The following is a 12,883-nucleotide window of genomic DNA, read 5'->3' on the forward strand; positions in this document are numbered from 1 at the left end:
GACTTTAGACACCCAAGGAATATGGGAAGGAAAGATGAAGCAGTATTTGAACTGCCCTGTGGCAATCCTTTTAAGATTTCCTTCAAGAACTACAGGAGTCATAACAACTAAGAAGCTAGAAGGATGTATATCAAGCTGGCCCATGGACTAATGACATTATAATCATGAAGAACTTGCTGAAAAAGTGGGTTCTGGGATTCCACTGCAGGCCTCCTAAATCAGAATTTCAGGGGGGCAGGACCAGGGAACCTGCTTTATGAACATGCCACATAATGATTCTGATGCACACAGGGTCACCCAACAAAATAATAAGGTAAGAGACTGAAAAATAGGGATTAGGATGGGCTTTTTATGACCAAGGCATGAAAATAAGATGCCAAGGAACAGTTTTAAATAGAGATTTCTTTTGAACAACCGAACATATGAAAAACTGCTTGGACTGGAAGCCAAGAGAACTTGCTAATACTGACAAGCTAAATAGTCTTCGTTGCATTTCTTTCCCTTTAAGACTCAGCCCCTTCATCTATATACTGAAGGGCATGATCTAGATCTGCATGGTCCAATACAGTAGTCCCTGGCCATACGAGAATATTGAGTACTTGAAATGTGGCTATTCTGAATTGAGATTTGCTGCAATGTGAAAACACACAGGGTTTGAAAGTCTTCATGTGAAATAAAGAATGTAAGATGTCCCCCCCCCCAGTATAAATGTTTTTATATTGACTACACGTTGAAATGACAGTATTTTGGATATACTGGGTCAAATAAAATGAAGTTAAATTAAAATTAATTTTACCTGTTTTGGAGCGCCTGGATGTCTCAGTTGGTTAAGTGTCTGCCTTCAGCTCAGGTCATGATCTCAGGGTCCTGGGATCAGGTCCCACATAGGGCTCCGTGCCCAGCAGGGAGCCTGCTTCTCCCTCTCCCTCTGCCTGCTGCTCCCCCTACTTGTGCTCTCTAGCTATCTATCAAATAAATAAATAAAAATATTTAAAAAATTAATTTTACCTGTTTCCTTTACTTTTTTAATGTGGCTCCCACAAAATTTAAATTATGTATGTGACTTGTAAGTATGGCTTGTTGGATATTTTGATATGACAGATGACATGATGTTGGACTGTGCTGGTCTAAATGATCTCTAATCCAGCACTGATATTCTGTGCAAGTTAGATGGATTAATGGAGAATGACAGGAAGTACCACTTGAACTGGTCCTGGCTCAAGGCTTTGGTCCTTAGAAGGCAGCCAACTTCTAGCAAGAAGTTCTGCCCACCCAAAGTAGGAGGAAGCTGCAGAGAGAGAAGGTAAACTCTGAAGAGCTGGACCATAGCACAAGCTCAGATACTTTCTATAACACATCTGGGTGGTATTTAGTTCTTTTTTCATCTTTGTTGTCATTTACCATCCCTAAGGTTTTTGTTTAGATCTCTGGTGTCTGGCCAGCACACGTGTACTGAAGATTTTCTGGACAATGTGATATTTCTGAAATGATACTTTTGAAATGGGTTTTCTTTTTTTGTGTGTGCAGACTTTATCTTGGAGACCATATCTGACAATATAGAATATTGGAAATCTTTTTGATTTGCTGATAATGAAAATAAATGTTGTTTTCCTTTCTTTTATAGCAGTGAAAATAAAATGTTTTAAATTTCAGCTCTATTATTTGCTAATTGTACTGTGTTAAGTATGCCTAAAACAAACATATCAGCTTCCTAAAAAAGTTCTCGTACACTCCAAAGTCCCTATGATTTTGCCTTTCATTTACAGTCCTGATACTTGTTAGGACCCCTACCCCATTTATCTTGGCACTTTCCCCCTCCTCAGAGCCCCTGGTTATTAATTCACTCAGTTCTCCTGTGACCTCATTGGCTGCTCCTTCTCAGTCCTTTGTTGAGTCCTCCTTATATCCCCAACATCCTATTATTGGGTGCTCTAAGGCTTGGAATAAGCCTCTCCTTTACTGTGCCTACATTCACACCCTAAGTGATCTCCTGCAGTCTAAAGGGCTCATAGTACACCTGTGTGTAAGTGACACCAAATTCTCATGTACAGTGTGCTCTTTCCCCTTCACTCCACACTTGTATCTCCCACTGCTCACTCACCAGTGACACATGCCTATGAGCACCTCAAATTCTATAGTCCAAATTGAACTCCTGGTCTTTCCCACCAATCTGCTCATTCTAGAGTCTTCCTCTCTCATCATTGCTAACTCAATCCTTCCAGTTATTCAGACCAAAATCCCTGGAGTCATCTTTGACTCCTTTCTCTCACAGATCCTATATCCTATCCATTAGCAAAACCTGTTGGCTATCCCTCCAAATATATCAAGATTCTTACCATTTTCCACTGCCTTCAAGTTGCCATCATCTCTTATCTAAAGGCAGTAGTCTCCTGACTGGTCTCTTGCATCCATCCTTACTCCTTACAAAGTGTGCTCAACACAGCACCAGAGTGAGCCTTTTTAAATGTAAGTAAGATGAGACCACTCCTCTGCTCACTCAGTAACACCTTACAGTGACCTAAGATGTCCTACATGATCTGGCCTTTGGCCTTACTGTTTCTTCCTTCCCAAAGCACATGTATCAAAGTTTGACATGGTAAATATTTCTTCATTGTCTGTTTCTTCCCACTAGAATATAAGGGTCTTGAAGGCAGGGATTTTGTTTTGTTCTAGCTGAATTCTCAACAGCTAGGACAGTGAAAATGGTTTTGAATAAATTAATGAATGAATACTAAGTGTTCTATAAGGTGAGCCAAAAGATGAGTGACTGATGAAACTGATTAGTGTATGCATGCTGGAGTTGTATTTACAACCCTGGAGACCCAAAACTTGCCGTCTTTGCTTGGGCTGATGTGGAGAAGAGGGAGCATTTATGGAAATATAGTGTGAGTTTTCTCTCTCTCCTTTTCTCTCATCTCATGCATGTATTCACCCAACTGGCATTCACTGATGGGCTTATGCCATGCTAGATACGGGGCATATACTCATGACCTTCCATGAGTTATTGTTTACCCAGATGACATGCGAGCATATGACCTTAGAAAAGAGGTAGGCAATGGTGTAGAGCTGTGTCTGAGGAGAAGTGAAGTCCATACAAGGAAATCATGGGAGGCCAGGAAAGGCTTCTTCAAGGGGAGACAATTGAACCTAGTCTTGAAACATGAAAAGGAATTCTTCATATGGGCAAGGATAAAAGCATTCAAGAATCCAGCATTCTGGGACATAGGAACAAAAAACAGAAGACAGAGTGGCACTTTGAGGAACTACAAAATGTTGCAGACGTGACCACAGTCCAGACCAAGTACTGGAGAGACCCAATACAAAGGAGGTCAGCAAGGGTATATCATGAAGGGCATGTTCCTACATTGGGACTTCATTGTCCAAATAGTGTGAAAGTTGGTTAAGCAGCAAGTTAATGTGATGAGAGAAGAAAACAGTAACACATTATAATTCCATAAGTGCAAAATTTGAACTACCCATTGAGTTCTATGGGCATAGAGGGAGCAGGAGCAGTGCCCTAGTCAGCAGTTTAGAGGATTGGGGCAGGAAGGAAGAAGGAAGTGACAAAGCATCCCCTGGGAGGGGACACTAAGACAGTTCTTAAAGAACAAGGAGGAGTAAGCCAGGCAGGCAGGAAGGACAAGGGCTTTCTCAGGAGAGAAACAGGAGATTTCAAAGCCAGAGTGTGAGAAAGCATGAGGCACAGCTGAACGCCTACATTAATACCCACTCCTTCTAAACCTGAAAGGGTCGCCTAAATCCTTTTATAGTTCACAGATTGCTTAATCCTCCTTTTCCTTGATCTTCATCATAAAACCAAAGAATCATAATACTAAAGAGCTGGAGGGCATCTTAGAGCACATCTAATCCAATGCTTCTCAACCTTCTTCACTCAAGTACCCTGAATAATAGGGGAAAACACATGAACCAAGTTTTTTGACTTTGTCTATTATATCCTTTTTTAAAAATGTAAATTTTGTATCCTAAGTTAAGATGTCCCTATTTGTTTTAATATAAAATTAACATTTTTTTCCTCAAAACTTTTCTAGTAAGGTTGGTCTTCCACAGGTAGTTACATCATCTTTACTCATGGATACCTCCTCGCTATACCCCCAGGTGTGTGGATATCCTTGGGAAATCCCTCATTTATAGATGAGGACTCAGAGGCCAAGAGAGATTATGTCATCTGCCTGAGGTCACATAGTGGGTTAGGTACAGAATGAAGCCTGGAACCAGTGCCAAAGCTCTCCTTGGACCCTCTTTCCACACAGGTCCTGCATTTGACACTGGCAGCCCTCTTCTTTCCTGACGCTTGCCTTTTTTCCTCTTCCCCTGTTTCACTGACTACTTCTCCTTATTCCCATTAGGGCTCCAGAGGGCTCAGAGAGGAGAGTGGAGAGAGGAAGCCCCACCAGGAAGGGAGGGCACAAAAAACTGCACTGAGCAACCCTGGACTAATTGCGTCTCAACTGCTACAGCTTCTTGTTCCTCAGGATCAAAGGTTCATGGGGGATATTCTCCATTAATTATACCTTTGCTTCCTGGAGGCACTTTCCTGAAAGTTGGCTTAGCACACAAAAAGGAAAACCAACAGTACCTGTGTGTGACCCAGGAAGCCCCCCATTGTCCATTTTCACCTGTGTTGAAAGTTTTATGAGAACCTTAGCAGGCCCCTTGGGTGGACAGTGCCCAGACTTCCCTCCTGCATAGGCAAAGAGTTGCTATTTGGAAGAAGCCAGAGTCACTCGGTAGTCCCTGAGTCAGCCAGTGCAGGAGAAAAACACTAGGAAGCTTGTGTGGTTTCTCTTCAAAACACACATTTAATCTGGTCACTCCCTCTGCCTACATCATGTCAGCAGCTCTCATTGTTTTCAGGATAAGGACACCCCCTGGATATGGCCCATCAGGGCCCCAGTCTGTCCCTTCCTCATCATTCCAGACTCTGCCTAAACCCTTCTTCTTCTTCTCTCTACACTAGCCACAATAATGCTCTTTGCTCCCCCATTTATGCCTATCTCCCTCCCACAGGACTTTGTGCCTACCATTTCCTGCCACAGAGCCTTTGCTCTTGCCAATTTCTCAGCCTGAAGGGCTCTTTTACCCATTCTTGGCCTGGTTTACTCCTTGCCATTTTTTAGCTCTCAGCTCAAATTTTCCTTCCTCAGAGATGCCTATTCTGACCTCCTGACAGTCAAATCTCCCATTATAGGTTCTCAGAGCATCAGGTGTCTTTCTTCATAGCAATTACCACAATCACAGATTTATAGTTATTTGAGTGATTGATTAGCTGATTATTATTTGTTCTCCCACAGGGCTGCACGATCCACAAGGGCAGAGTCCATGTAAGGATTTATTCATTTTCATATCTTCATCACCTAACATTATGGCTATCACATGGTAGATGTTTTAAAAGTCCACTTAAATGACAAATTAAATAAGGAAGAGATAAATGAATAGTAGATTTGGTAAGTTCAAAAATGAATTGGTGAATGAACACATGAAATTGTTTATAAAGGTCTTGGGAACCCAGAATTTAATCCTTGGACCTACATGTCTGTTTGGGAGAATTTATTATAATTAGCACCACTACCCCTCATTGCTTCCCATTGCACCATCTGTAAGTGTCTTTTATGTGCATGTTATGGGGGAGTACTCTGCTAGAAACTTTCTTGGCTACCCTCTTTCCCTCATTATCACCCTCTATTCCAGTCATCAGCAAACCCTGCCAACTCCTTTCCAAGATATATCAAATACCATCAGACATATAAAAGCTGAGAGAGTTTATCACCAACAAACTATCATGAAAAGAACTTTAAAAAATATACTTTTGGAAGAAAAAAAATTATCTCTGAGGGGCGATCTAAGATGCAAGAACCAATGTAATTTAAGAATAGGCAAACATGCAAATAAATCTAAAGAAATAGTTACTGCATAAGGCTAAAAAATAGTGCATAACTTAGAGATTTTTAAAAAGCAGTCAACAGTAATGTGTAAGATATGAGTGAGTGGTCAGATTTCAATGTGCTAAATGTTTAAGAAAAGAGTAAGAGATACTAAGTAACTTATGCCTTTGTTAAGTACAATTAACTTTTAAGGGTAACCACTAAAATAATGAAGATGAAGTTTATAATTTCCAAACAGTAATAGGAAAAAACGTTTTACAAAAAATCCTCACTCAAAACAAAGTGCAAAATAAAGGAAAAAGGTATTCAAAGAAATCAAATAAATAGCACAAGATGGAAAAAATAAGTTCAAATATATCAACATTCACAATAAATGTAAATGGGCTAAAGTTGCCAATTAAAGATAGAGATCATCAAATTATATTTTAAGTATCCAGCTATATGCTGTTTATAAGAGACATATCTAGGGGCGCCTGGGTGGGTCAGTTAGTTAAGCATCCAGTTCTTGATTTCCACTCAGGTCATGATCTTAGGGTCATGGGATCTAGCCCCTCATCAGGCTCCCCACTCAGAAGGGAGTCTGCTTGAGATTCTTTCCCTCTGCTCCTCTGCCCAACTCATGCATGCTCTCTCTCCTTCTCAAAATAAATTTAAAAATCTTTTTTTAAAATGAGACATATCTAAAACATAAAAAATGGAAAGACTGAAAGTAACCTATCAAAAAGGAATATTATATAAATATTAACCAAAAGAAATCATATATAGTTATATTAATATAGATAAGGTAGACTTTAAGCCTTTTAAATATTAGAAAGCTATTTCATAATAATAAAATGTTGAAAAACTAGAAAAAAATAAAAATTTTAATCTTGTATGACTAATACAAGCATCAGATATGGCATCAAATGTACAAATCAAATTTGATAGAGGGTGAATGAAATGTGTGAAGGTGGTCAAAAGGTACAAAATTTCAGTTATAAAATAAATAAGTCATGGTGATATAATGTACAGCATGGTGGCTATAGTTAATGATACTACATTGCATAATTGAAAGCTGGTAAGAGAGTAGATCTTAAAAGTTCTCATCACAAGAAAAAAAATTTTGTGTAACTAAATATGGAGAGGGAAGTTAGCTATGTATGTATGGTGATGCATGTTAGCTAGACTTACTATGGTGATGATTTTGCAATATATACAAATATCCAATAGTTACATTTGTACACTAGAAAAAACACACTGTTATATGTCAATTATACTTCAATAAAAATAAATAAATAAATGAAATAAATAAATAAATAACTAGTTTTTAAAAATCAAATTTGATAGAATGATAAGGAGTAATTGACAAATCCAGAAACCTAGCGGGACATTTTGATACACCTCTTTTAGAAACTGATGTATTAAGCAGACAAAAAAATTAATAAAGGCATAGAAGATATGACAACATATTTAACCTGATTTCATGGACATGTATTAAGCCCTGGATTAAAAATCAGACAATACATGTCTGAAATTTATTTTAGAACATATGTAAAATGGTACATGTGTAAAACTGATCTCAAAATAAAGGTCTGTAAACAAGTCTTGACATATTTCAAAGAATCAATATATTTACAGATCATATTTTTATAATAAAATGCAATTAGCTTAAATAATAAAAGATAAACTTTCTTAAACATTCAGTTGAAAATTAAAAATTTATCTCCAGATTATTCATGTGTCAAAAATGAAATAATCGTGAAACTATAATAAAATCATTATGAACTATAATGATAGTACTACATGTTAAGACTTGTAGAATGTGGACAGTGGTACTTAGAGGGAATTTTGTAGCCCTTCGGGCTCAGCGAAGCTTTTCTTCATTTCTCCAATTACGCAGTTCATTGATTTATACATTCATTCAATAAATGCTTAATCTGGCATTGTGAAATCATATGGATAGAGGCTGCAGGGCCCTTGCCTCCTGCGAATAGCTATAATCACTAAAAGCTCCAAAATGGAAATCCTAGGCTAGTCTTGTCCATCCTCCAGTTGCTGGTCTGTAAGAGCTGCTTGGAATTTAGATTCTCTTGCCACTCAGACACCGTAGGCTCTAAATTTACCATGGCTGTTCTGCTGATGGTCAGAGATACTGACACTAGTCTCCTGCTCAAAGAGACAACAGATACTGGAAGTCCTCTAGCCAAAAGGAGATACAGAGTATCCCTGGATATTTTCTTGTCTTCTCAACTTGCCTTCTGCCCTCATGTACCATATTTCCCATTCTCTCTTTGACAGGAAAGCTTTCCTCCGTATTCTCTCCACTCTAAAGTGAAAAGTATCGTAGGACTAAAGGATAGATATTTTCGCCTGTCTAGAAGCTATCTCAAAGATTGTGTAGCAGACAACAAGAAGAAAGCAAAAACATCTACAGGCTTCCCTGGGGCAAATTTCAAGTGGAAGTAAAAGGACAACAGCGAGCAGAGTTTCCTCATATTTGCAGTGACACGATAGCGTGACACAGTTAAGGATGGTAACGAAGTTGATTTTAAAGAGCTAAGCAGAGTATATTTGTTTTTATTGCTTATGTATCATTATTTTTTAAAAACTGTTATCCGATCCCACAGTAGAATCAGTGTAGGTTCAATATCTAGTTCTTTCTTTTTGTCTTTCCAGGTGGCCCCAGGTTACCAGTTCTTGTCAGGTAAATTGTGCTCTCTATTTCTCACCATCGGTTGTCTCAGTCCAATGTTGGGAAGGTTGTCCCTAATCTCGTTTTCTCTGGTATCAAAGGCTGTTACTCATTTCTCAATTGCAGTGACAAGTTTTGAGGCTATGTAGTAGTAGCTGGATTTTAAGGCAACCTAAATCCCAGCATTTGTTTGTTCCAAAACATAATACTTGCTGTACTTTATTTATTAGATTTCCTCATTATGCAGGACATTTTAATTACAGTGCTATCATAGATTCCATTAGATATGGCTCCTCTTCTTATAGTTAAAAATAGTGCGCATGGTGCAGCTGACTTTATAGATGCTGGATCTGGGCGGGTATCACCGAGTGTGTCACTGTAAATGCAAACTAGGAAAGATAAATACTACTGCTAATCATTGGAGCCCGCTGTGTAGCTATTATACTGTGACTGTTCAAGTTAAAACAGTGGCTATGAGTCAGACTGTTCCGCCCCTCGGGCTTTAGAAAACTCATGTCTTCAACCAAGAGGGGTTTACCCATGAGCTTGAGCATGATGACGGTGCTCCAAATGCCTCACCTGGGGCCAGGGTCCAAGACAGGGTATTGGAAAGGAGGAGGAGATAAGCAAAAGCAGGGTCCACAAGTTCTACTCCTTGAGAACCTCCTCTCCCCAAAGCTCTGCTGCTATTTATTCAAAGCTGAGATTCCACAGGTTGGTCTTCATCCCTGGGCAAACTTGAGAGACGACTGGCCTCGAGCAACGCACAATTTATGGATATGGAAAATGCATGGGCTGCCTCTACATGCTAGTTTTTTATAGATGGGCTTCAGGGCATGCGTGAGATGCTTGGGTGATGTACAAACCAGCATTAATAAATCTCCACAGAGAAGACACCACCTACCTCTTTCTTTTGAGATTAAATTAAAAGCAACTTTTTAAATGCCTACTTTAAAGACCACGACTGCACGCTTTATATTTTCCCTTTGGTCGTCTCTAATGGCAGATGCCCTGAGCTAAGCTTTAATATAAATTCCAGACACAAAGTCCCGACGGGAAGAAACCAAAGGGACAATTCTTCAAAATAGCACTTACTGCATTTTTCCCAGATTACAAAAGTAATAAATGTTCGTTGTAGAAATACTGTTAAAAACAGAAAAGCAGGGAGAGAAAATAAAAGTCACCCATGATCTTCTCACTGAGAAATTACTCACTGTATCTTTCAGGGTTTTTTTGTAGATATACATAGTTTTATAAGATTAGACCATGATATGTGTTTATGCACGTATATAATATGACCTGCAAGTTTTCGTTTAATATACCATAATCATTTTCTCAGATTATCCTGAAATGTGCTTTTTGATAGCCACATGAGATTATATCATACAAATGTACCATAATTTTTTAGACCAGCCCCCTATTGTTGAACATACAGACAGTTTTCAATTATTCCCCACTATAAATCCTAAAATCACAAACATCCCAGTGTGTAAGAAGAATATTTACATTCTTGGCTATGTATATTAATTATTTAATATAGTATTAAATTAAATTTTCCAGCACTGTATTTTATTTAGAAGTTTTGTATCTATTAATGGGATGTTACTAAAACCTGTGAGAAAGGCATGCAAATAAAATCCTTGTGTCCCATGTTTCAGAGAGAATTGTCTCGGGCAACGGAGTCAAAACACTGGTGGCAGCTGATACAACCTGGGAACAGTCTTAGTGCCACACCTATTTAACACTGTGTTTGCAACAAGTCCTCTGAAGAATGCAAAGCCAAAATAATTCAATTTGCATTGGTATTAAAGCAACTGTTCTATTATTGTATGCAAACTCTTGCTATAAATAACCTGACAGTATCCATCTGCATGGGATGCAGAAAAACAAGAAACATGCAAAGTAAAGACCAAAATAGACCTGGGGTCCATCTGGTGTGTCCTTTCCATGGGGCCCCACACAGATGGTGCAAATTCCCAAGACATACCTGTCTAATGGCATTGTCCTATCTTGGGGAGGAGGGGGGATTCCTTCCAGCAAACGGCCCAGCCGAAGAGGGAAGAGAAATGAGCCACTGAGATTCATCTCTTCATCCAACAAATAATTCTGTGAACACAGAAAGTTTCAGGCATTGTTCTAGACCCTAGGAACAAAATAATGAAGAAAAGAGACAGGTTCCCTGACCTCATGGTCTGGTTATACTTACTATTTTCCAACCCCATTTTGCCAGATTTTCCTTCTCTCTCTCCACCTGGCTTTCTTCTCTTCTCCCAGTTGGATGACCCACTGAGATTTTTTTCTCTAGACCACTTTGCCACAGCAGGTGAAAGTTCAGCAATTTGCAACGTCTTCAGATCAATTTCTTATCCAGTAGACTTGTTAGCCAGTCCTGGAGGTCAGAGGCTATGACCTGCTTATCTTTGAACCTCTGGCCCAGCACAGTGCCCAGCACCTAAAAAGTGCTCAAGAAGTAATAAACTTAAGAAATTTTTAGCCTTTCAAAAAAAAAATGTTTAACCTTTCAGAAGCAGGGACCCACTATCTCTGAAGAAGCCCTCCAGAAATGGCATTGTCTTCACTCCCTGATCTCTTCTCAGAGGACTGAAAAGATAATAACATTCTCCCGAGCCGGTGTGGTGCAGGATCTAACGTGGGTCATTTCGGGGTATATACTGAAGCACATTTACTGTGCATTACACCTGGAGGGGCTCTTTCTTTATGGGTCTTGCTAGCATTTGTCAACTCTGAGCATAGAGATGGAGATATATAGAGAGAGACAGACAGGTAGATATATATAGATAGGCTGGTAGATAGAGATGGATGGATGATAGAGGAAGTGGAAACTGGCAGGGAACACCATGTGTCGCAGGCAGGAAATAGATGAAAGATGAAGAGTAAGACTGATTATAGCCCAAAGCACCAAAGCTCTGAGTGATCCACAAAGAGGTGAGAATCACTGGGAGACGCAGGAGTTAGCACTTTCCAGTAGACAGTGGCAGAGTTTGAAAGGTTTTTATTTTAAAGCAAGGGCTCCTCACTTCTACTGTTTGGAGCCAGAGGGAAAAAGGAAAGGAGGACAGTCTGTGAATGCTTTCCGCAAAGGGAAGTGAAGACACGCACCCTTATGCACACACCTTACGGGCGCACGTACTAAAGAGTAACAGGTTGACTTCAGGTCATCCATTTCCCACCAAATCCAAGCCCTGGATGGATCTCCAGATATGTGCCTTACAACAAAATTTTCCTCAATTCCTGGAGACAGAGAAAGCAGATCTGGGATCCTTCCAGAGTCTGGGTCCTGGGGTTTCCTAAGGCAGGTTTAGAAAATGATGACTTAGAAAACAAGGGACTCTGCCCTTACTTATCCTCTGCCTGAGTGGTGTTTTCCCCTAAGGGCCCTGCAATGAGAGGCGTGACTGGTGGGGCTGGAGCTACTACATGGCCTCCAAAAAGGTAAGCTGATAAGAAAGGGAGGGCAGACCTAACAGTACATGCGCTTGGCTCAGCATCTCGGAGCTTCCTGGCAAGCCATGGCTTATAAGCAGTTAAGCCAAGTAACAGAGAATAAACTCAAGCCTGAATGTGGTCCTTAATCTAACCCAACTATCAGTGCCAAGAGGGATAAAATCAAGTGGAAAAACTTTCCACTTGACCAAAAGACAAGCAAATAAACAAACAAACCCATTGCAAGAAACTTCCAGTTAAACTTGCCCTCTTGTAAAAAGTCCTGGTGTGGGTTTTCAGGCTACCACTTCTGCTTCCCCATCCTCCTTTTAGGAAGTCCACCTCCAAACTTTCTGTGCCACATGTCGTGGGATTAAGAGTCAGGGGGATGTAGAATTGAATTCATTCCCAAAACTCACCCAGCCATTTTTATTTCTAGGAAACTCTGGCCAACCACTGGATCAACGGAAAAGCTCAAGCCAAGTGGGGGGAAAGCTCCTCTCTGGAGGCTGAGTACTCCTGAATTTCCCCGTTTCTCTCCCTAAGATTAATAGGAGCCATGTCCTCATATCAAGAGAAGAATAAGCCACTAAACGAGCCCAGGGAGACAGGCCTAAAATGGTTATTAAATGTGATCCATCGTCTCCATGTACAGAAGATGTCAGAACACATTTCCATTCACCCCCTTCACGAACACTATTTCAATGGCCTTATTGTGGGGAATCACCACAAGTGTCAATCCTGCTAGTCTACCTCCGAAATTAACAAGGCTTTGTGGAGGCTGCCTCCCCTCACCTGTCAAAACGATAGCTCTAAGGAGCGGGAGCCCAAAGGCTCGGCAGAGGACAAGCCCTTCACAGGTGGG

Source organism: Ursus americanus, chromosome 13 (genome assembly GCF_024610735.1).
Source record: "Ursus americanus isolate L20-20 chromosome 13, mUrsAme1.1.p, whole genome shotgun sequence".
Lineage (NCBI taxonomy): Eukaryota > Metazoa > Chordata > Mammalia > Carnivora > Ursidae > Ursus > Ursus americanus.